This window comes from Onychomys torridus, chromosome 23 (assembly GCF_903995425.1).
Source record: "Onychomys torridus chromosome 23, mOncTor1.1, whole genome shotgun sequence".
NCBI classification, from domain to species: Eukaryota; Metazoa; Chordata; class Mammalia; order Rodentia; family Cricetidae; genus Onychomys; species Onychomys torridus.
Genome location: NC_050465.1, coordinates 24,801,377 through 24,824,059, shown reverse-complemented (window position 1 = coordinate 24,824,059; position 22,683 = coordinate 24,801,377). Strand labels below are relative to the sequence as shown.

The 22,683-nt window shown below is 42.0% G+C and overlaps 1 protein-coding gene across 8 annotated transcripts in view; it reads right to left on the bottom strand.

Annotated features, from left to right (window-relative positions):
- Dlgap1 (DLG associated protein 1) overlaps positions 1-15,055 on the bottom strand; it is an 826,029-nt gene extending 810,974 nt beyond the window's left edge. For 7 of the 8 annotated variants that reach the window (XM_036172827.1, XM_036172826.1, XM_036172832.1 and 4 more), the window contains exon 1: positions 14,411-15,055. The gene's annotated coding sequence lies outside the window, so the exon portion shown is untranslated. The remainder of the gene's footprint in view (positions 1-14,410) is intronic. The other variant, XM_036172831.1, reaches the window with a different exon arrangement.
- Between the last annotated feature and the right edge of the window lie 7,628 nt (positions 15,056-22,683).

The following is a 22,683-nucleotide window of genomic DNA, read 5'->3' as shown; positions in this document are numbered from 1 at the left end:
GAAAACATCTTTTAAAGTATTCCTTATATTATTCTGAATCGCCCAAAGGGCTCAACATTCTGCCATCCTGTTTCACAGATACTTGCTCAGCCCTGTTCATTGCCACACTATATTTATAATAGCTAGGAAATGGAAACAACATAAATGTCCTTCAACCAGTGAATGCATAATAAAAATGTAGTACCTATACACCATGGAATACTACTCAGCTGTAAAGACAAATGAAATCATAAACTTGGTAGGTAAATGGGTAGAACTAGAAAAGATCATACTTAGTGAAGTGACCCAGATCCAGAAAGACAAACAGTGAATGTGCCCTCTAATCAGAGCCTCAAGCTCCAAGTCTTCAGATGTGAGTGCACATCCTGGAGTAACTGCAGAAATCAGGAAGGTAAAAAGGACTGTTTACGGTCTGGGGTGGGGGATCAATAGGGAGTGGAATAGCAGGGAACAATTGTTCTGAAGGGGAAATGAGAAGATCAGGGACCCTCTAATGAGGGACAGGAAGGGAGATAAAAACAGAAACAGGAAGGAGGATAAAATAACAGCCAGGATTCTGAAAAAGTCATATAGAATCATACTATTAACTATCCCCCTAAAATGTACATAATATGTGTAAGTTGGTGCATAAATAAATGTACATATTTTAAATGGAAATTCCCATCTAGGCTGGCAATGCCACCTCCAAGAGCCATAGACCGTCTAACAGAATCTCAATACCAGGCATGAGAAGCCCTCTTCTGAGTCATTGGTCAGAGTTTCCCAGTGTTTCCCAAAACATTGTAGGCTGCTGATGTTGCACTTGGTTGCCCTACAGAAGTAGAAGGCAAGTCCCTATTTCTGAAGATACAAAGCACTTCAGGCACAGTGCCCAAAGGGCCTGGGATGGAACTGACCTGAAAGCTGTAACCCTGAGGACTAGCTTTCATGGAAACAGAAGAAACCATGTAACCCTCCCAAGGAGAGAAGCAACCAACAGTCCTATGTATCTATGGTGCCCGTGTAACACAGTGATGACAAGCATGATACAAGAAAAACACTGACGATGCAGGAGTGGCATATATATATACACACCTTGGTGGTAATTAACAGCTCTCTAATTGGACTTAAGGCCCACTCAACGGGGATTACAGAGACTGAATCACCAACCAGAGAAACTTCTCTTTGTGACAGATGGAAAGCATTAAAGCAAACTACAACCAATCAAAATGCAGAGTTGTGAAGCACAGTCCCAAGGGATGCATCTACAATACAACTCCTGTACCTAAGGGTCAAGGATCACTGAAGAAGAGGGCATGGAGAGACTGTAAGAGCCAGAGGATGGAAAGTTTACTGTGACACTGTATCTCCTGGGAAGGGCACAAGCTATACCCATCAAGTAGCTGCAGTTGATATGACTGCCTACCCATGTGCTGAATGAGGGCAATAGACATGTGAGCACGGGAGGCCTCAAGCCTACACAAATAGCTACAAGTAACTAATAAACGCCAAGAGCAGTTGAGAAAGTCTTCCCCAGGGATAAGCACACTTACTAGGTCTCCAATAACAAATAGTCAGCCCTGAAAACATACATAGGAGTGATATAATTCAGACTGAGTGGTCTGTACTCTTGTATTTAGGAGTATGCTTGTATGTATGTATGTATATGACACCAATTAATGAAAAAAAGAGACCATGAATTTAAAAGAGAGCAAGAAGAGCTATATGGAAGGATTTGGGGGGAAAATGGGGAGGGAAAAAAATGTTATAATTACATTACAAGCTGAAAATTACAGAAACCAATTAAAAGTGGATAAACTATTCAGCTTATCAGTGCATGATGGAAACACAAGCCATTGGTGCTACACCCATCTGACCTCTACAGAGAATGCAAGCCATTCTGCGAATGCCAACATCTCTGCTCTAACAGGATCTCTGGAAGAATAAATGCACAAGAAACGGTTTTTCCAATTCTATGAGGCTTTAAATGCAAGCAACAAATATTTAGTGTATGGGTTACTACAACAGATGATGTCCCAAATAAATATAGCTTCCTATAATGTTTTCTTTGCCAGAAATAAAAACAGTGGGTTGTCCCTCTATACAATCCATGACAAGTTCTTATTTGCCTTGTTGGATAGTTTGAGCTATAGAGATCTCTAAGAAGAGAAACTGAACTGATTGAGCATGCGACCATGGGGGATGTGAGGGTAGGCCTGTCTGGCTGAGCAAGCAAAGGCAATCAGAACACGGTGCCCTCTGCCCATTCAGGAACTATGTGTCAAACAGGACAATCTCCTCCATTAGAAATCAAGACACAATGTCCCCCTCCTTCTAGGTCTCTCCATTCCCCATATCTCATCCCACCTTAGGAAATACACACTCTAACAGACAGTATTAGAATTTACACTTGGAGTGTTGCTCCAGATGCACCGAACCTTTCTCTGAGACTAACTTCTCAGGAACAAAGTTAAATCTTCCTTAAGGAGAAAGTTACATCTGATTTGCACTGTCATCTCCTCACATCAGTTGGTCCAACAACAGACAGGCTTGGGGCTGCAGGCACTGCCCTGTGGATTCAGCACCTACAGCCTGCAAAGGACACAGGAAACCAACAACCTGACTAAGTACAGAGACCATGATGCTCAGTGAACACTAGCTCTTATTGAATTGCTCACCAAGTCATTGTTGTAATGAAATAAGACCAGATCCAGGAGGTTTTAGCAGACTTCCAGTAGGAGAAGAAAGGCATTTCACAACTAGACCAGTCATTTTTAAGTTCTTTACTCATTATCACTTTGATGCAGAAAGATGGATGGCAAGTTAGTGTCTGAATAAAATACACCATTAAGAACATGTTTTAATTGCTCACCATGGGCACAGCTTTGAACTAGATACTTTCTACAGGTTGGCTCATTTAATCCTTTCAAATACATTGAAATCTAAGTTCAATGATCCCCATTTTTCAGATGAGAAAACTGGGCTCAATGAAATGAAAACTGGGCTTACACAAAAATCCCGTCATTAGCTAAAGGGACTGGCATAGTGAATCATGCTCGTACAGAGAGGTGGCATTTTCCACAGGGAGACACAGAAACCGTGGTTTGTGCCAAGAATCTGCTGACCCGCCTCTAATGAACATCCCAAATTTTATCATTTCAGAAACTCAGGTCTAAATTTTTCCTTACTTATAGGAGATGCTAATCATCTTAAATATCACAACCAAATTATAGCTTAGTTACTCCAAACACACTCACTATTTCAAATCCTAGTATGTTCCAGCCATATTCCTATTTATTTCCAATAACTCCAGAGTCCAAATTCCCACTTAGCCCATGTTATCTCCAATAACTGATTACCAATCATCAAGGAAGCAGCTGTTACCCACTAAACCCACTCTGTTAGATAGTGGGCTCAGGCCTAAGAGAGATGCAAAAATACCTAAATTAATTTATCACGGAGGGAGCTTAACATCTAGTGGTATTCACATATGTAAGTCATAAAATAAATGATCCAGTTAAATACTAAATGGAATTAAGAAGAGAGTTAGCCCTCAGGTGTAAGGGCTATAAATGTTTCATGTGAGAGGTAATATTTGTCTGGGCTCTAAAATAAGCACTTTAAAAGAAACATTTGCTCATGGCAATGTAATCCACATAGAAGAATGGGCAAAGAGAGAGAGATTCAACCCTAACTCCCTTGGCATGGTCTGGGGGAATCATCTACCATCATTTGTCAAACAGGAAGAATATAAATATATAAAGAGCACAGAAAAAATAAGGGAGACAGAATGGCCAATGGAAAAGTCTTAGCCAGCAGGGTGTCCACTGTGGAGACATTTAATACAAAGGACTAATTAAGAAGTGGGGTTAAGTAACAAAGCCACCCCTACTGCCCATGTGCCAGTGATACATTTGCAGGCACACAATGCACAACACATGCTTGGAGCTGGGATAGATGAGCGAGGAGTAAGAATGAATGTGCTTTTCTGTGTTCCTGGAAGTCTCATGAAGACCTCAGAAAAAAATGAATCTTGCAAGGTCTGCTGATATCAGCCTGTGATCCCAGGACTTGGTTGTGAGGCTGGGGCCAGCCTGGGCTACATTGTGAAACCCTACCTCACAGATATGGTGGAAAAGGGAGGGAGGAAGGAAGAGTGAAACTGAGAGAGGTAGATAAGGGGAAGGAAAGAGGGAGGGAGGGAGAGAGAAAGGAAAGAGGGAGGGAGGGAGTGGGGGGTCAGGGAGGAAAGAACAGCAAAGAGACTTTAGGAGCAAGAAATCTTCCTTAGAAGCTTCTGTACATTCCAGGTATAAAATGAAGTCTTGATGTTTGTCAACATCAGAATTCATAAAAATCCAATAATCTCACTCCAACTAAATGAGAAATAAATTAAGAGCAAGACAAGGTTACATCTTGTTCACATGGGATGTAGTTAAAGGCTTTCTAGAGTAACTGCACAGGTTAAAAGTCTGGAAGCACTCAATGGGAAAGCTTCAGTGTTTGTGAGAGGGGAAAAGGAGAGTTTCCTCCTCACTTCAGATTCAAAAAGCTTCCCTACGCTACCTACAACAAGGAATGATAAGACATACATCGTGTAAAACTTAAAGAAACATTTTACCACAAGACACCATCAAAATGAAAAGAAAAAACAAAAAACAAAAAACAAAAACAAAAACAAAAAACAAGCCACTAGCTAAGTGAAGGCTGTTGAAATTCACACCTGGCATCCAGAATATCTAAATCAATGAGTTTAAATCAACAGCAGCTAAGAGAGTAGATATTATATGTGAAAAAACAAACCATCCTCCCAACCAAGCCAAAATGTCAATAAGAAAGAAAAACTGGCCGACATTCCTAGCAGTCTCCGGGAACAAATTAATGATACGAGATACTATCTCACATTCACAAGATGAGCAAAATACAAATGCATCACCAAATGTTGGCAAGGATGTGGAACAAAAGGACCTCTTAAGGATTGTTGGTTGGAATATAAATGATGAGATGCTACCAGGTAATCAGACATCATCTGCCAAGTGTGCAGGTATGATGCCCTCCTATTGAAACTGCTCTCCTGAGGACCTCTCTTTGTTAGCATAAGCTAAGAGCCTCAGAATGTTAAGAGCAGCCTTGTTTGGAAGCAGCATAAACTCCCTTCAAGGAAAGACAGGCACATTAATCATGATGTAGCCATTGACTAGAATATTATGGAACAGTAAAAACACACAAAGTGGACCTGGACATAACACATTTCTGGGCAAGAAAAGAGAGCTGAGGAATGCAAAGAGCACAACACTATTTCTATGGATCCTAAAATCCAGACTATTTGTTTGGATGTGTATGTGTATATGGCAAAGCATACAAGACATAAGGGAATGGCAAAGACACAATATGGCCTACAGAGTACCAGTGAGGGGAGATATATTTGGAAAATATCACCAGCACACACAACACTGTGTAAGTGGACTATTTCATAATCTGGGTGGTAGGCATAAGGCATTTATTACAGTGTTATTTAATTTTTAGATGACATCAAAGTACTTAATTATAATTTTAGTAATACGGAACTAAAAACAGTATGTCTCAGACTAAGAGAAAACAGTCAAATATTACTAAAAAAAAAAATTACATTTTCTCACAGACCTACCTCCCTAGACCCATCATTCAAAAAGTGTCCCTAAAATATTGGTCTAGTTCTGGGAGATGACTCGTCTACTTCCAAGTGGCCCCATCTTCCAAGCATTGTCTATTTGGAATCCTTGAGTGGCTCCTGGAAAATCTAAACATTCCTGTACAAGCATTCAGCTCTCTATGGTAGGTCTCTATCAGTAATGTCACCATCCTCCAGAATCAAGTTCATCGGCACAAGGATCAAATTTCCCCCAGACCAGGAACAAGCATTGCCACAATAATGTAGACATCTTACAGAGTCTGCAAGTACAGTTTCCTTTCACTTAATTCTTACCAATCCGTGAAGCTTCTGTTTAAGATTTTCTTCCTTAGGAAGCATCCCATAATACTTGGATTCTTTAATAAGCCCCACATATACACTGGTGTTTAAAATAAATACAAGAAATATGATTGATGGTCCCTTACATTTGAACAGTTGGTTTTATTCTGCAACCCAACATATTATTACTAATTATTTCCCTACATCTTTTTTGTTTGTTTTGGTGACAGGTTCTCGATCTATACAGCCCAGGTTAGCCTGAAATTCACTATGTTGCCAAGACTGACCTTGAACTCACAGCAATCTTCCTACTTCAGCCTCCCAATATTTTCTGTGTTTTAATCTTATCTTCTCGATTGCATTTATGCTGTTCCATGATTTGAAATACGTCTTTCACTTCTGTATACTCCATTGTACTAAGTACCCAAGAGATACAACATATGTTTTGATTTCCTCATTATTAGACACAATATATAATTACCAAATATCTGATAGCTATTGTGAGGATCCTGGGGGACTCTAATCATCAAGGTAAACTACTATAAATCACTGACATATGCATGTAAGTTTAGCTATTCTAGTTGATAAGATCAGTTATACAAACACAGGTCATGCCCACACTGACCCTCATCATTCCTTATAGAACACTGAAGGCTGAACTGTGGACCTGACATCTACAACAGTTGACAGTTGGCCTGTCAGCATACCCAGGAAGCTAATCTAGCTCCCCACAGCTTTCAAATATTCCCAGAAGTAGTGTCTGGGGAGGAACAAACTCTTAAGTCTGATAAAATAAATAAATAAAAACTTTAAAACTATTTATTGGAGAAATACTTAGAAGGCTACACTGCCACTAATTTTGAGAAGTTAGATTCAAACACGCTCCATAAAGGGAGCATCACAGTTTGTGCTGAGTGCCTACATGACATTCAGCCTGAAGAAAGTCAGCTGAAGTGCTACATTTGTCTCTCACTCTGTGATACAGTTCTCATCCTTTCCATCTCCATGCTGGTTTGCTTTCTGTTGCTGTTACTATCAGAAGAAACAGCTAGGAGAAGAAAGAGTGTGGTGACATGTTATGTCCCCCAAAATATTGTGCACTCTAATAAAGTTTATCTGAGGGTCAGAGGAAAAAGCCAGCCACTATATTAAACATAGAAATCAGGCAATCGTAGCACACACCTTTAATCCTGTCACTCAAGAGGCAGAGATCTATCTGGATCTCTGTGAGTTCAAGGCCACACTGGGAACAGAGCCAGGCATGGTGACTCACGCCTTTAATCCCAGCACTAACCATAGAGGTCTGGAGGTCTGTATAGATAGACAGGAAGTGACAGGGCTGGGCAGGAAGAAGAAGTGATGTAGCTGGACTGAAAGAGCCAATGAGAGAATAGAACAGAAAGGCACATAGGTGTGGGTATGCAGGAAGTAGGTCTCTTTGAAGACTGAGGTGTCTGTAAGGTGAGGTTGGCTGTGGCTTTTCCTATTCCTCTGATCTCTCAAGTTTTTACCCCAATACCTGGCTCCTGGTTTTTTTTATTAATAAGACCATTTAGCAAGCCAGGTGGTGGTGGTACATGCCTTTAACCCCAATGCTTGGGAGGCAGAGCCAGGTGGATCTCTGTGAGTTCGAGGCCAGCCTCGGCTACAGAGCGAGATCCAGGACAGGCACCAAAACTACACAGAGAAAACCTGTCTCGAAACCACACCCCCCAAAAAAGAGCATTTAGTTATTCATTACAAAAGAGTTTATCTGTCTTATAGTTCCATGTCGTGCCCTATCACTGAGGGAAGTTGGGGCAGGAACTCAAGTAGGAACCTGGAGACAGGGCTGAACCAGAAACCATACAGGAGCACCACTTCCAGATTTGATTCTCAGCTCCCATTCAACTACATTCCTCCTAACTCCCAGGACCACCTGCCCAGGACTGACACCACCCACAGTGAGCTGAGGCCACCTTGTAAGCATTGAGAAAGTGCCACAAAGATTTGCCTGAAGGCCAATTGGATGGAGATACTTCTCCAACTGAGGTGACCTCAGTTAATGTCGTCCATCTTGACATCAGACGAGGGCAGCCCCCAATGAACTTGGGCCTCCTTCCATATGCCAACCTTACACTAGCCACTGTCCTTGTTGTCCCCTGAGCTTCTGGTCTCCAGGAGGCTGACAGGAACAGAAACAGAAAATCACACTTGAAAATGAGGCACAGGTAGAGCAGGTTCTCCAACGGGGTGGCAGGAAAGGAGATTTGAAACGTGAGGCAAAAAAGAAATGAGTGGGTAAGCTATTGATAAGTTCACTGCACATAAGGAGAAAGGAAGAGAAATTGGAGTTTTTATTGGATCTGGAATCTTACCTTTTTTCTTAAAAAGATTGCAGGCCTCTAGCTGGAAAACATAGCGTGATGATGACATTTTGGCCACTCTGGGATCATCTGTCTCTCTCAAAGGTACTATCCGAGTAAGCCTAGGGCTAAACAATGCAGAATCTGATCCTGCAAGGCAGCTCAGGCAAAAGCAAAGAAATACTACCCTTCAGAGTTACGGACTCTGCACAGCTGGAACACAGCTCTGCATTCACTCACTCATTTATTCAATTATTCAACTGTTCACACAGCTGGTATACATTGGCCAATTACTGGGTATCCTGAACTATGCTGGTCATTGATCGTATTGATAAGCATGCTCTATTTAGCTCTTGAGGTCACAGGTAGCACAGTGTAGGGGAAGGCTGTAATCCAATCATACCATAGCCAGATCACACATCCTTATTAACTATAACAGGGCCGTGAAGAGGCTACAAGGTCATCAAACTGTATCCGGCTGGAGAGCTTCACTAATTGAATGACTATGCAGTTGAGGTGTAAGAAAGAAGAAACCATGTGCTAGGAAGAGAGGGAAAAGACTTCTCATCACAGTTCACACAAGCTACAGAATCAAGGGGAGCTCCCTCGGAATTGCCCAGGCAAGAGTTTACACAGTAGAGTTCCAAACATGGCAGGGCTTCCTGATTCCCCCAGCTGCCCTCCACAATGAAAGGGGAAAACACACCCATGCTTGGGGAAATGAGAAGGTTGCCCTGCATTCTGGGTAATGTGTGAAGGGAAATGGCGTTGAAGGAGATGAGCATGTCCTGCTTTCTTCCTAGTTCATAATGTGGTGAATCCCACCAAAGAGGAGTTGTCTGCAGAGTCTGGGGCAAGATCAAAATGCCATTTTTCCTCACAAACTGCAGCATGTGTTCTTGTAAAGAAATCTGGGTGATATCCAGCAGGCAAATTTCTAGTCCTGAAATAGACTTCACACTGAGTTTCCACTGAAATTGAAACCACGATAGAAAGGGTCTCCAGGGAAAGGGCGATAATCCTGAGGTTAGAGTTGGGCTAATACTAATCTGTCCTTCACCTATTCAAAAGCTCTTGCCAGAGGTAGAAGAACTAACAGGGAACTTACTCTAGCAGATGTTTTCAGATTAGCTAAAACCATGCCGCAGAGTAAGGCGGAAGGGCTGGAGATGTGCCCAGAGAGACCTTCTCACAAGCCGCCCGAGGTAGCCCTTTAAATGTCTCTGAACAGTCTCGGTGCTGAGATTCTGACTCTAGGCCAGGGAGATGAGGTGATCACAGCACAATCCCTCCTTTCCCAATCACTTAACTGTGGCTTCCACACGCTCATCACGATGTTGAATACTAAGGAAACCTGGCAAGGTTGGGCAGCTCCAAATGACACACTTCATAGCTTGGCTTTGTGTGGTTGCTTACGAATCCGACAAGAAACACTGAGAGAAGACAGACAAATTCTCAGTGACAACAGACGCGAGTTATAAGTGAATATGAAAATAAATGGTTTCATCTCTGGCAAATTCTAGGAAGAGGGAGGAGGGTGAGTTTACATTTTCCTGTGTATTCAGGGCATTGCTATCTAGTTTCTAACCAAATGTAAAACAGGCAGTCACATCCCAGGCACGCTGGCTTATGTCAGAACGAGGTATCAGATAGAGCGTCTGGTGTGCACCAGTTTCCCTAACTGGGTTATCACTTGTTTTCCAGTAGTTATTAACTTCTGTAAGAGGGAGAAGGTGAGAGATAGCAATCAGGGAAATTTTAAGTTATTTAAAGATGAAAACATTCACCGAGCCCTAACACCTACAAGAAGGAAGGCTGGGAAAGAGTTAGGTCAGCATTTCTGTGCAAGACCAGCTTCTCAGAAATCACAGTAATGAGCAGTGGGACCCAAAGGATGGCCATTCACTGTTCAGACTCCCTGATCTACACACCCACTTTGTTGTTCTTCTCCTCAATCCAGTTTGCTGTGGAAGTTTGTACACTGCACAGCGGCAGACAAGGAAGTCATGAGTACAAATTACACAACTAAATGGAAATGGGTTGAAGAAAAGTGTCTTGAATTCCATGCCACCAGCCCTGTGAGGATGTGAGGAGGCTGCTTATAAACCTTTTTTGTGGAGAATGTCTCAGGTTTTCCTAGTAACAAATCTTGGACAACTACTGACAGAGACCAAATCTAGGGAAAGTAACCTTCCCCAGCACTGAAAAATAATCAGGCTGCAAAGTCTCCCATGAATTAAAACCATGAAGGATGTCTTGAGGGGCACTCTAACCATTCTTTTCTTGGAAAACAGAACTGAAAGCACTTAGGATTTTCTAGGAATAAAAGAAAGCCCAAGACATGGGGTATTTTTCAACCCCCAATGTTCTCAGCAGCACAAAAACTTTCTAGAGTGTTAGCAAAAGACCTTCTTATGATAACAGTCATCTAATTTTAAAAAAAGATTTGTATTTTTAATTGTGGCTACGTGCACTTAGGTGCACATACCCAGAGAGTCCAGAAGAGGGCACCAAAGTCTATGATCTGGAGTTAAAGACAATTGTGGGCTGCTCAATGGGGCGCTGTTAACTAACTACAGTCCTTTGCAAGAGCAATAGGTGCTCTTACCCTAATATTTTTAAACACACAACAGACCAATATATAATAGGCATGATTTATAATTATGGGAGGTCAGTACTGAGGTTTTCAAAATCCTAATTAGCCTTCTCATTTTAATGTGAATTTTAAGGAAAAACCAACCTGTCAATGCAGAGAGAAAAAAGAAATAATTCACAGCTATATAATTTCCTTAAATCAGGAAAAGTAAAGTTTCTAAAGAAATGGAATCTTCATGAAGTTCTCCAGTTGGAAGCCTCCCTATATAGAAACTAATTCTCTCCCCTCTGATAAAGGCTAGAACAGTAGTGGTATATGCTCCACCTATGACCTTGGGCTATACAGACTGAAGGAGGTGGTGCTTCTTGCCATTGTACGTGACCTCTTAAAAAGAGAGGAGCCAGGGGGTCACATGGCCCCTTCTCCCATACAGTTATTTGTTTGCTTGTTTGTTTGTTTGTTTGTTTTTATCCTGGCATGATCGCACTCCGGACAACTTGGGAGTTAAGCCAGGTTCCTCTTACATTGAACTGGGTTCCTATGGAATTGAACTCATTTTCTCTGGAACACCAGTCAGTGCTCTTAACTGCTGAGCCACCTCTCTCCTCTCTTCTTCAAGAGGTCACACATGACGGCAAGAAAAATGGATGAGAATGTTCATTCAAGTGACAGAAGGAGTTTGAGTTGATTACGCACGTTTCACTCTAGAAAGGCTTTACTTTTTCCTCTCCATTAGAAAGTACTGTGTGGAATAAAAACAGAGAAAACTCTATTTCCACAAGACTTTCCCGAAAGAAAAAAAAAAATGATAGTGCACGCCTCTTTCAAACAGGGCCACTGTGTTGTCCAACAACCTCCGGTCTCGGTGGTGTAATTGTATATGAAATATCAGCCCTGATGGCTACTTGGAACAAAAGTATGCCCTTAATAGATCTAGGTGCATACAGTTTCTGTCCCTAAGTCTGGATTCGGTAAGAAATTTAAAACATCAGAATTTGGAAAGCAGAACATGTAGGTTTGCGGTATTTCTCTGCATAATATTTTGAGGTCCTCTTTCCACTTGCTTTGAATAATTGCCCACGTGATTCATCCTGTTTTCAGTCCTGCTAGAATAAAATGAACCTGGAGGGGGATGTGAGAGGTGCTGAACCGCTCAAGTCATCACAGGGAAAGCTTATGCGTATGTCATTCCCACTCAGCACACCGGCTTGAATATAATTTGAAAAGTGTGGTCAGAAACGTACTTCATGGTCTTTGAAAACATCTGTTAACTAGTTGATTTTGCCAACATTTATGTTGCCTGCATTTATTTTTTCATACAAATATACAATATATCTTGGTCATATCCATCTCCTACTCCCTCCTTATGTTGTCTACATTTTTATTTAACAGCAAATCTTAGAAATAACGGGGGGGGGGGGGGGAGATACGCAGATGTAGTTTTGAAACTTAACCTACATTTACAAATGTTTTCTCATGGGAAGTTACATGTTCTCTTAAGCAAGTCACTCAGTTGTGTTTTTTTGTTTGTTTTTTTTTTGTTTTGTTTTTTTTTTTTTTTTAGACCTAGAACTTGGAATAAATATCTTACAGCAGTGGTCCCAGAAACTTTATGCTAAACCATCAAATCCAAATAAAATAAAGAAGCAAGCTATGGACACCATATTTCTATCAGCTTTATTGCCAAAGTTGGGATTTCCTGAGCCCCAAAGTAGCTTTTAAATTCTAGCACTTAAATTCTGAACATGTTATACTGTTTTGTGTTTTTTTTTTTTTAATGTATTTAATTTCCTTTTACACAACGTAAACAAAGACAACTTTCCTCTGGTGTTGTCTGAACCGGAACAGTTGCATCATCCCTTGCCTGCCTGTCATTTCCATCTGACTTGAACTAAGCAGTATTGTTATCTACATGAAATGATAGGGACCAATAGTGAGAGGTTTCCTGAAACTGAATTGTGATATAAATAACTGTTACGAGGAAGAAAAAAAAAAAAAAGCTGTTTATGACATTACCTTTGATTTAAAACAAACAGAAACAAACCAACCAAGGAGAAACAAAGAGGGGGCTGCAAGATGTTTGCATTTGGCCCTAAATTCCTTTCCTGGGTTCTGAATTCTAAGCATTCCCTCATCCATGTAAGAATGACCCATTTCCACCTTCTAGGAAGTCATTCATGAAGACCACAAAAGCTAAAGATCTGTCTGTCACTGTGACTTTTATTATCCATCTTGTAATTCTGTTGTAACTTCACTTGCTAGGCCAGGAGGCGTGATCGATCTGCAGCCTCACAGAGCTCAGAATGTTTCTCCTAGAGAGGAGTGAAGAGTCTCGCCTGGTCCATAAAAACGTAACCTCTTCTCCCACAGAGACCCGGTCCTCCTAGTTTTGCCACCTGCAACCCCTTCCCGTCCATATGCCCTCCCCTTCGCAGACAGAAAATTCCGCAGCGCTCCAGGCCAGGCAAGGGGTGAGCAGGCATCCTGGGCCAGCAAGGCGCCCGCCTGGCACAGGCGCTCAGTGTCTCTGGAGCGGGCACCCGGACCACGGCCGCCCCTTCCCACGACCTCTGGGACATCATGAAGACAGGAACCGCTTGCTTTCTGCGGGTCCTGAATGCAAGGTCTTCATCATCGCCACGCGGAACCATTAAGGTCCCTCCCGCAGCTGCAGCCGCCCCTCGTGAAAGTGCAATTTGTTATCTGGCCCGGCTTGGACCAAGGAGAGATGCTCGCTCCTCCCGGCTCCAGCGCCACTCATTCGGTCCTTTGAAGACAGGCTCTGACCGCCTGCCACGCGATTCGCGGGCAGTTGGCCTCAGCGCCTCTCCGGTGACCCCCCTGGGACCCTGTCCTCTGTGTGCGTCTCTCTGTGCCACTGTCTTTGTGCCTTTCTCGGTCTTCCCCACACACACACTTCCACACACGGGGAAGGAGTCGCTCTTCCCAACCAATGCCAAAAATGTCACACACACACACACACACAGAGAGAGAGAGAGAGAGAGAGAGAGAGAGAGAGAGAGAGAGAGAGAGAGAGAGAGAGAGCGAGCGAGCAACAACTTGCTTTGCAAAGGACTCGGGAGCTCATGGTGAAGTCTCCTGCAGTGAGCAGCAGCCGTTGCCTGCAAGGTGCTGAACCCGGTGTGAATTTGGCTGGAGACATTAGACACACGGGACCTAGGTTCTTGTTCCCTTCTCTCCCCCTTCAGGGGACCCAGTCTCACTTAAAAATCTGTCCCTTCTCGAACACCCCAGGGAGCTTTGAGGATCCTATGCCTGGGGAAGGGTACGCTAGCCGCGGGGATCCCGAGGTCACCACCGGGACCAGACGTGTACCCTGGGCAGGAGTCAGGGAATTGAGAGTGCTGGCCAATGGCCAGCAGAGACAGCCCGCATTCCCTAGGATGTTAGGGCAGCCGCGACCTCGCAGCGGGAGGTGAGCAGGAGCCACCCAGCGCGCCACCGCCGCTGCCGCCGCCGCTGCCGCCGCCGCCGCCGCCGCCGCGCACGCCCCAGCCCCGCCGTGCAGCCCGGCATTACCTTGCCGCTGCCCGCAGTCTAGAACTCGCTGGTGGCGTCCGTCTGTCTGTCCGTCCGTCCGTCCCACGAGCCTCGGAGCGAGGGCCAGAGCGGTGGCCCCGCGGCCCCGGGGACGCCTCTCAGCGAGGTGAAGGGAAGGAGCCTAGCCGGGCGCCAAGGAGGCTGCGGCCGCTCGCACCGGCGGTCCTACGGCTCCCCGCCGGCGGAAGGTGTCTGCGAGGCCGCGTCCTCGGGATTGCGGCGCCCGGAGCGCAACGCTCGCCTCTGGCGCGGAGGCTGAGCGCCGGGACGCAGCAGCGGGCAGGGGCGGCGAGGCTGGGCTGGTCACCCGCCCCTGGGTGCATGTTAATACGGCGGGGAGGAGGAGTCCCGCGCTTCCTCCACCCAACCACCGGAGCCGGCGGGCGGGCGGGCGGCGGCCGCGGCCCGAAGCCAGGCGCTCCCACCCGCCCCGCCTACTACGGAGTGGCCACTGGCCTTGGCCCTGGCCCAGGCACGTGCGTCCCGGGCCGCGGGGAGGCGCCGGCGGCTCCCGGAGGGTGCGCTCTGGTCCGCTCAGCCTCCGGTGGCAAGTACGTCCGCGCCTCCCTGGGAGCGGACTCCAGCATCTCAGCCTGGAGCCCAGAGGCGGCCACCCGCTAGTGGGCGTGACCTATCCGTCCCCTTGCGCAGCGTCTAGGGGGGGAAGTAAACTTCCGCTCCTTTCTGCCCAGCGCTGGCTCTTTACTCTGCCATTCTAAGTGGAGAAAGCAGAACTCAGTACTAAGAGTCGGTCCATCCACGAGACCCTGTCTGTGGGCAAACGGTTTTTGGAGAGCTCTCCCTCCATCCTGGGAGCCCACCATAGAAGTTACCATTTAGGAAGAGACACACAGTGGAAAGGCTCGGATTCACACATCACAGAGGACTTGAAACCCAGCCCGAATACTCAAAACTGTTCTTCCTTGGCGGTTCAGTTTCTTGTCTTTACAACAACAGCTCTTGGGCAGGTTATATGGATTAGATTAGACGACACATTTTGCATTCGTTCACTGTTTTAATTCAAGAAAAGAAAATAAAGCCTATTCCTTCTGTCCTCTGACCCTTGGTGGATACTGAATACTAACACTTCATGGATACATCATTAAGCTCTGAAAGTAGGATGGACCCACCAGCATAACAGAAGGACCAGGATAATAATGTAAACAGGTTAACTGAGAAATAAGAAAGAAAGAAAAAAAAAGACCAAGTCAATCAATTAAGAACGCGCCAAGTTGCTGTTCTACTCAAAACTACAGTAGGCATTATGTATGACATTCAGGATCAACACTAACATGATAAAATGGTTAATTGTGGTTAATCACCATCTTCCTGTTTACTTCCACCCCCAAAAAGAAATGGCATGTTCACAGAGAAAGCCCTTTTGTTCTTCAGCTCCCCGGGAGAACATTCTGATGAAAAGTATATAATCTTCTTTATGTAATTGTACCCAGAAAGTTATAACATAAGATTTAGCATCTGTTTTGTGTGCTATCTAATTATAAATATTAATAGAATATCCTTTTTAAAGAAAACACTTCTAAAAATGCATAGAAGTGAAAAGCAGTTTCCATAAAAATATGACTCAGACAAATAATTTCCACAATTTCCCTAAGTGATTTTCCACTAAAGAGAGAGAAAAATAATTAAGCTACTAAACAGAGGTAAATTCTTAGCGTTCTAACATATCCCCAGTCAATTCAAGAATGACAATGTGGGGGATGCCTGTGCTTCTTGTTCAGCTTCCTGAAGAGGCCGGTGAAAAGTTGGAAAGGGGAACTCCAGGACTTTTACAGGTTTCTAAATGTGTTGGATCCATACATATTTTTCAAATGATATCAAATATTAAGGAAAATATTCATAATTGTTAAGCCCTAACATGAATTGTATGGCTTTAATGAAGAAAATAACTTGCTAGAAACCAAAATTATTTTATTTATTATTGAAAATAGATTTTTTTCATGCAATATATTCTATATAGCTCAGTGGTAGAGCATTTGATTTCGGGAACCAAACTTCTTCTAGGAGAATATCTGTACAATACTACTTTTGTGAGGATCTTCTGACTGTGATAGAAGCCAAATATGACTAACATAACTGTTATTCATCAGAGAGTGAAAACTTCCAAAATTAAAGAACGGGTCCAAAACCAGTGTTATTAGCAAGCGGGAGATGAGGGGATGCGCACAGGGGACGAACCAGGAAAGCTAGGAAGAGTTCAGTTTTTTATTATAGAGTCAAAAATGAAAGAAAACCCATGAGTTGTTCTACTCTCCTACTGCTGGGCCAAGACTTAGCATTATTGGCTTTAGTATCTGACCAGCCAGGCTTCATATAGGCACTGACTTCCTGCTGGACCACAAGGGGAGAAAACACAGGTGAGGACGCAAAGTTCACAATTTAAGGCGAGTACATGGATTCACCAATCTTTGAGAAATACATGTAATTAGAATAGATAATTCATCAAAATAAGGTGAGAATTCAAAAGAAAGAGAATTAGATATTGAGGTTTTCTTTTAAAAAAAAAAGGATAAATGTCTAGTTCATTGACTGGCTATTGAATTTACATTATCATATGTTATATATGTGAATAATATACAATTTACATTATATATATTCTTACTTTGAAACAAATAATATTTTATTAGGAAAACTGATACCATTTCTTTTTGTTGTTGTCCATATGCTTTTGTTTATTTGACTTTTAAAATGTTACTTAATAGCTACCATATGAATAATTATTTATATAAGCAGAATATAAGCAGTACACAAGTCAGAGCTAGTCAGCCGCTAATCCCAGTGTGTTAATTGAATAATGCATGAAAAGATGTCCGAGTCATAATCCTTGGCACCAGTCAATGGTGCCTTCTGTGGGAAAAGGAACTTCACAAATAAGATTAAATTAAAAATCCTGAGACAGAAAGCTTATCACCCTACTCCTTGGAGCCTTTCTAATGACAAGGGTCCTTATCAGAAGGAGAGGGGCAAAGAAAGCAAAAAGCAGAAAGGAAATGCAGGATTCTGCACTCTGTGCACTCTGAAGATGGAGAAAGACAGCCATGAGGACCGCAGGTTTCTGTGAGATAAAAACCAGTTAGGGAACAGTTTCCTCAGCAGCCTCTGGAGGAAGAATGCTAGGATCTCCATTTTAATCCATCCAACCTGATGTCAGACTTCTGTTCTCCAGAGTCATAGGATGATAGCTTGACATGTCTTCTAGCCACCGAGCATGGAATCATCATTAATAGTTGACAGAGGCAGGTCATATAGACCTTTCACCTAGCCCCATGCTCATGTTCCTAAAGATAACTATTGTTCGTTGGTTGTGTAAGAATGCTTTAACCATGTAAGACACCAGAAAGGTGCGCACTTCTGGAGAAGCTCGCTCATTATTGACTAAGTCAGCAAGCATGATGGTAAGAACAGGGCATTTGGAACCACAGGTAGACAGGTTTCCTGTCACAGAGTGTCTCATTTTCTGACTAATGCAAAACAGGCACATTCTGCCTTGGCCATGATGTAGCAGAGCGGGTGAAAATACAGGTAAATAACCAAGTAGTGAAGGAAGAACCCAAAGGCCTATTTGAAAAGCACACATGAAAGATACACATATTTATTTAATTGGGCATTCTCATATGTTTTCCTAGTTTTAAACAATGATGATTTCTAAATCCAGCTCTCCAGCTTTTACATCTCCACTAGCTTTAAGATTTGTGAATCCCCAAACCTGCTACAAAGAAAAGGCAGAGTTAGAGGAGTCACCAGCCAGATGGAGAACGAGTCAGACACACAAAATGGGATAGAGTTAAAAGCTGTGAGCCTTGGGGCAGCATGTAGATGAACAGAAATGGGTTAAGTTACAAGCACTAGCTACTGGCCAAGCATTTATAATAAAAAAAAAATCCACCTGAAATTTCCAGACACCCCAGACTTAATAGATCAAAGTTAACCCATCATCTACTCTTCCCCTCCATTCAAATTTATTCATCTTCCTGGCAATGGGTGTAGCACAGAGGTAAAGCCTAGCACTTGTGAGTTCTGTCATCCAAAACAGTAGTAAAAATAAAAAAAAAGACTTCTTGTATTCACCCATGGCAATATCATCCACCAAATGAGCATGACTAGCAACAGAAACCTGTAAATTAGACTTCCATACACACAAATCTGCTTCAATCTACAACTGCTGCTGACCTCCCCCACCATCTAAATAGGTCTCAAATCCATCTTCTATTTCCATTTCCAGTATATAGACCAATTGGGCTTCTATAATTTCCCCTCTAGGTTACTGTATTATATATCTTTAATCTAGATTACTATAATATCTCCTTTCTTTAATCTAGAGTTGCCTTTTCTTCAAAAAGAATGATAGTACTTTTAAAAATATATTAAAATTGCATCTTTGGTCATGTGATTGTACTACTTTAAACTCTTTAATAGTCAGTTATCTATATAAAGTATAAATCTTCATGATGCACATAGTTTCTACATACTTGCTTCTTCCTTCTTATTTGCTCTTCGCCTTCATGGTTTGTGCATTTTCTTTCACAAATGGAGTTGCTCTCCATAGTACCATTTATGTGATGTGTTCTGTCATACATGTGTAACTATCTCAAATTTTCTCACTGGAATGTTCTGTCTTTTCATTGTTGTGTAAATATTTATTGCAAGAGAGCATTCAACTAAACCTTTTTCCCAAATTATTGGGTTGGATCAAATGTTGCTAATGCTGACCTTGCCTATCACATATTAAATAGTTCAGGTTTCTGGGTTATGTTTTTGAGATTATGTCCCTATTTAGATCACCAAAAGTTAGCCAGCACTTGTCTTTCCACAGACAGTCAATACATATTTGCAATTTCAATTGACAGTAATGGTTTTGAGAATATTTTACAATGTCAGCATATGATTTAATGAGACTTAATAGACATCTATGTAATGCAGTAAATTAAAAAACCCATGTTTAGGAAATGTTTAGGAATCCAATCTTTAGGTTTGAGTGTATAAAGTAGAGTAATGGAATTAATCAGGAAAAAGAACAAGGTCAGTGGGGAAGGAGAAGGAACTCTAAGGAGGAGATATTTATTAGGACACAGATGCTGTGAAGTGGGAAAGGTGGAAAAAGGAAGAAACTCAACTGGCAAGGGAAGTAGGAGGATAATACAGATGAAGAGGGAAGAAGTATATATAACATATATAATATATAATACAGATGAAGAGGGAAGGAGAGATAACTGACACTAAGGATATTTGAAAAGTTCATAAGGAAACATTCTTTTAATTATTTTTAAGTTTGCTAAAAACACACATATATGTATACATTTTATATACAATGTATTTACTTATATGCATCATATATGTTAAATGGAGTTACCTCACATGCAGTGGGAGTGTTCATACTCCTTTCCCAACTCCAAGAACCATAAACTATCTAAAGAAGAAACCTGGTCCAAGCAAGAGAGACACCTCTCCTTAGAGTTATTGATCAAGGGATCCACAAGACTCCCAAAACATGATAGGCTATCGCCATCCCCTTGGGTGTTTCAAAGAACTTGAAAGTAAGACTACTGCTTAAAACATCACACACTTTGGTCTTGAGACTTGGGGGAATCACGCTAATGCTGACTTGGAAAACTCCTTCCTGAGGGCAAGTTCTCATATTCTCAGAAGGGGCTTTACAAGCTGCCCGAGGAAAAACACTATTGACAAGTCTACCCAGCTGTAAAGGCTGAAAACCATAAAAATGACTGTCCCTACAAGATATTTTCCATGGAGCAGTAATGGAACTGTTATCTTGGGGTTAAAATAGCTGTCTCATTGGAATTAAGTCCTCAGTATGGAGTAACTCATTCCTGGTACTATATATGTAGCAAGGAATCATAGTTGGAGAGGTCATAGACCCTAGAGGAAAACCTACTACTGAGATTTTCCTAAATTAATATAGTCTCCAACTGTATTCTAAATATTTATCCTAACCTTCATGTATAAGTATACTTCTGCCTGTAACAGACAGAAGTTACCACAGAGATCCAAAACAAGGCAAAAAGTGATCATGATATGTCAACCTCCAATTGGGACATTTACCACAAACACCACCCCTATGTCAAAGCTAAAGAAACATCACAAAAGGAGGGAAGAAAGATTGCAAGAAGCAAAGGACAAGAATGAAGGCTGGAAGATAGTGTCTTCTAGACAGGGCAGGGGTGCTACACTCATAAAGTCTCAACAAAATGGTTGCCTGGACAAGACCACACCAGTGGACAGGCCAGAGTGGATGTGGAAAAAACTTAAGTAGGTCCCATCATTGGATAAAATGCTACAATTTGTCAATGGCTGCTGAGGGAAGGAGAATCCTTTTCCTCTGGGGAACAGTCCCTAGGTAGCTTTCCTAATCTTACATGGATAGCACCAAACTATCATACACATGAGAGCAATACTCACTGGACTCTGTAGGTTCTGTAAAAATAATAATTATAGAAGAAATGGTCAAGAATTTGAGAGAAGTGGGGCAACACAGGGAGTTAGGGGAGAGGTGGAAATGATGCAAACATGCTGTACTCATGTATACAATTCTAAAATAATTAAAATGAAAGCTTAAAAAAGAAAGCATGAACTTCTTTTTTTCCACAATAAATAACAAAAATAGCGAAAAGCAAGCCCAAAACTTGAGGAGAACCAGACACAGAAACTCTGTCCAGATTTTCCTTTTAATAGACAGCCCAGTGAAATGCAATTATCTTTTTAGACTCAAGTGCTTTTCAGTGAGTCTTTTGGCTTTGTGTTTCATTTATTGCCTTATGAAGATAGTAAAAATATTTATAGAATTGTTAATGCTGAAATGCAATGGATGACCTTCTGCTCTACACATTCATCTATCCTGCCATTCTCATTGGTGGATCTGTCGATGGCTTTGTTCTGAGAGAAGTGGGAAGTGGTTTGGTTTTCTCAGGAAAAGAGAACTTTTAGTTTCTATTTCCTTGATTCCTATGTATAATTTTAGAATAGTAATAACAGGAGTTCGAATTTTTCATCAGAAAGTTGGCTATGTTAGCACATACTTGTGTTCCTAATCTCAGAAACCTGAGGCAGGAGGAGAGTAAACTGGGATCAGACTGAACTGCCTAGAGAATCTCTGTCTCCAACCAACCAACCAACCAACCAACCAACCAACCAACCAACCAAGTACATTCTCCCAGTTTAGGGACTTTGATGGTGTTACCATGTCTTGATTTTCCCTTTTTCTTACTCCCACTCCCAAATTGTGTCCAAATAAGAACCGAGACCATTCATGAAGATGAGCTCTCAGAAGATAATGGTCCGGGATCTTGGGAGTTACGTTCATAACCACGAGGAAAGAAGCAGAGACCAAGACCGTATAGAAGGCAAGCTAAGAAAAAAGTTACCAAAACCAAAGAACAAGGGACTTTTACGATGTAAGATCCACCAAGCCTACACTTCAAACCCTTGTTTCTGTACCTCTTTATGAAAGAAATGCAAAGACATTTCCGTTTTAGCACCACACAACAACAGAGGTCCCTTCCCCACAGGGCTAGCAGTGTCTCACGCAGTCCAGAGTCAGATTCAGTCAGACACCATGGACGCACTTGGTAGAGTAAGTTCATTTCGTTACTAGTCGTAACTGGATTCCATGTAAGAATTCAGAAGCCAGAAATATGTAGTCTGCTGAGACTTCCTTCATTCTTACCACCACATCCTATTAGTCACCAAATTTTGTTTCCCAAGACAAGAAGCTATTTACTTTCCTCTGATGCCTTAAATTTTGAATAAATTTCTCTCCACTTCAAGATAACATTGAAAATCTTAGCTATGACATGCAAAGTCATGTACAGTCCTCGTTAAATTACCAAAACAATTCACTTGAGTGGAATCACTGCACATTTTGGACTGGAGTGAAAACTTAATTAAAATCATTTTAACACACTGGAAACAAACAATTTCAGATAAGAAAAAAAAAATCAAGGTATCCTTGAAAAGTCACTTTAAAAAATAGAATGTTTACCACATAAAGTTACCAGCAAAAGAATGAAAGTTAGAGGAGAAAAACAGGCACCCTTATAATTAGCAAAATTAAACTAACATGATATTGTAAACATTTGAAGATGGAGCATATTCCATAATTTTATGTCAAGGAACTATAATATTTAACAATTCTACTTTAAGCTTTTTAATTTAGGGAGATGTTTAATCCACTGAAGAGATCTTATAATGTTGTAGTATTCTAATTTCCCCAGAGACTT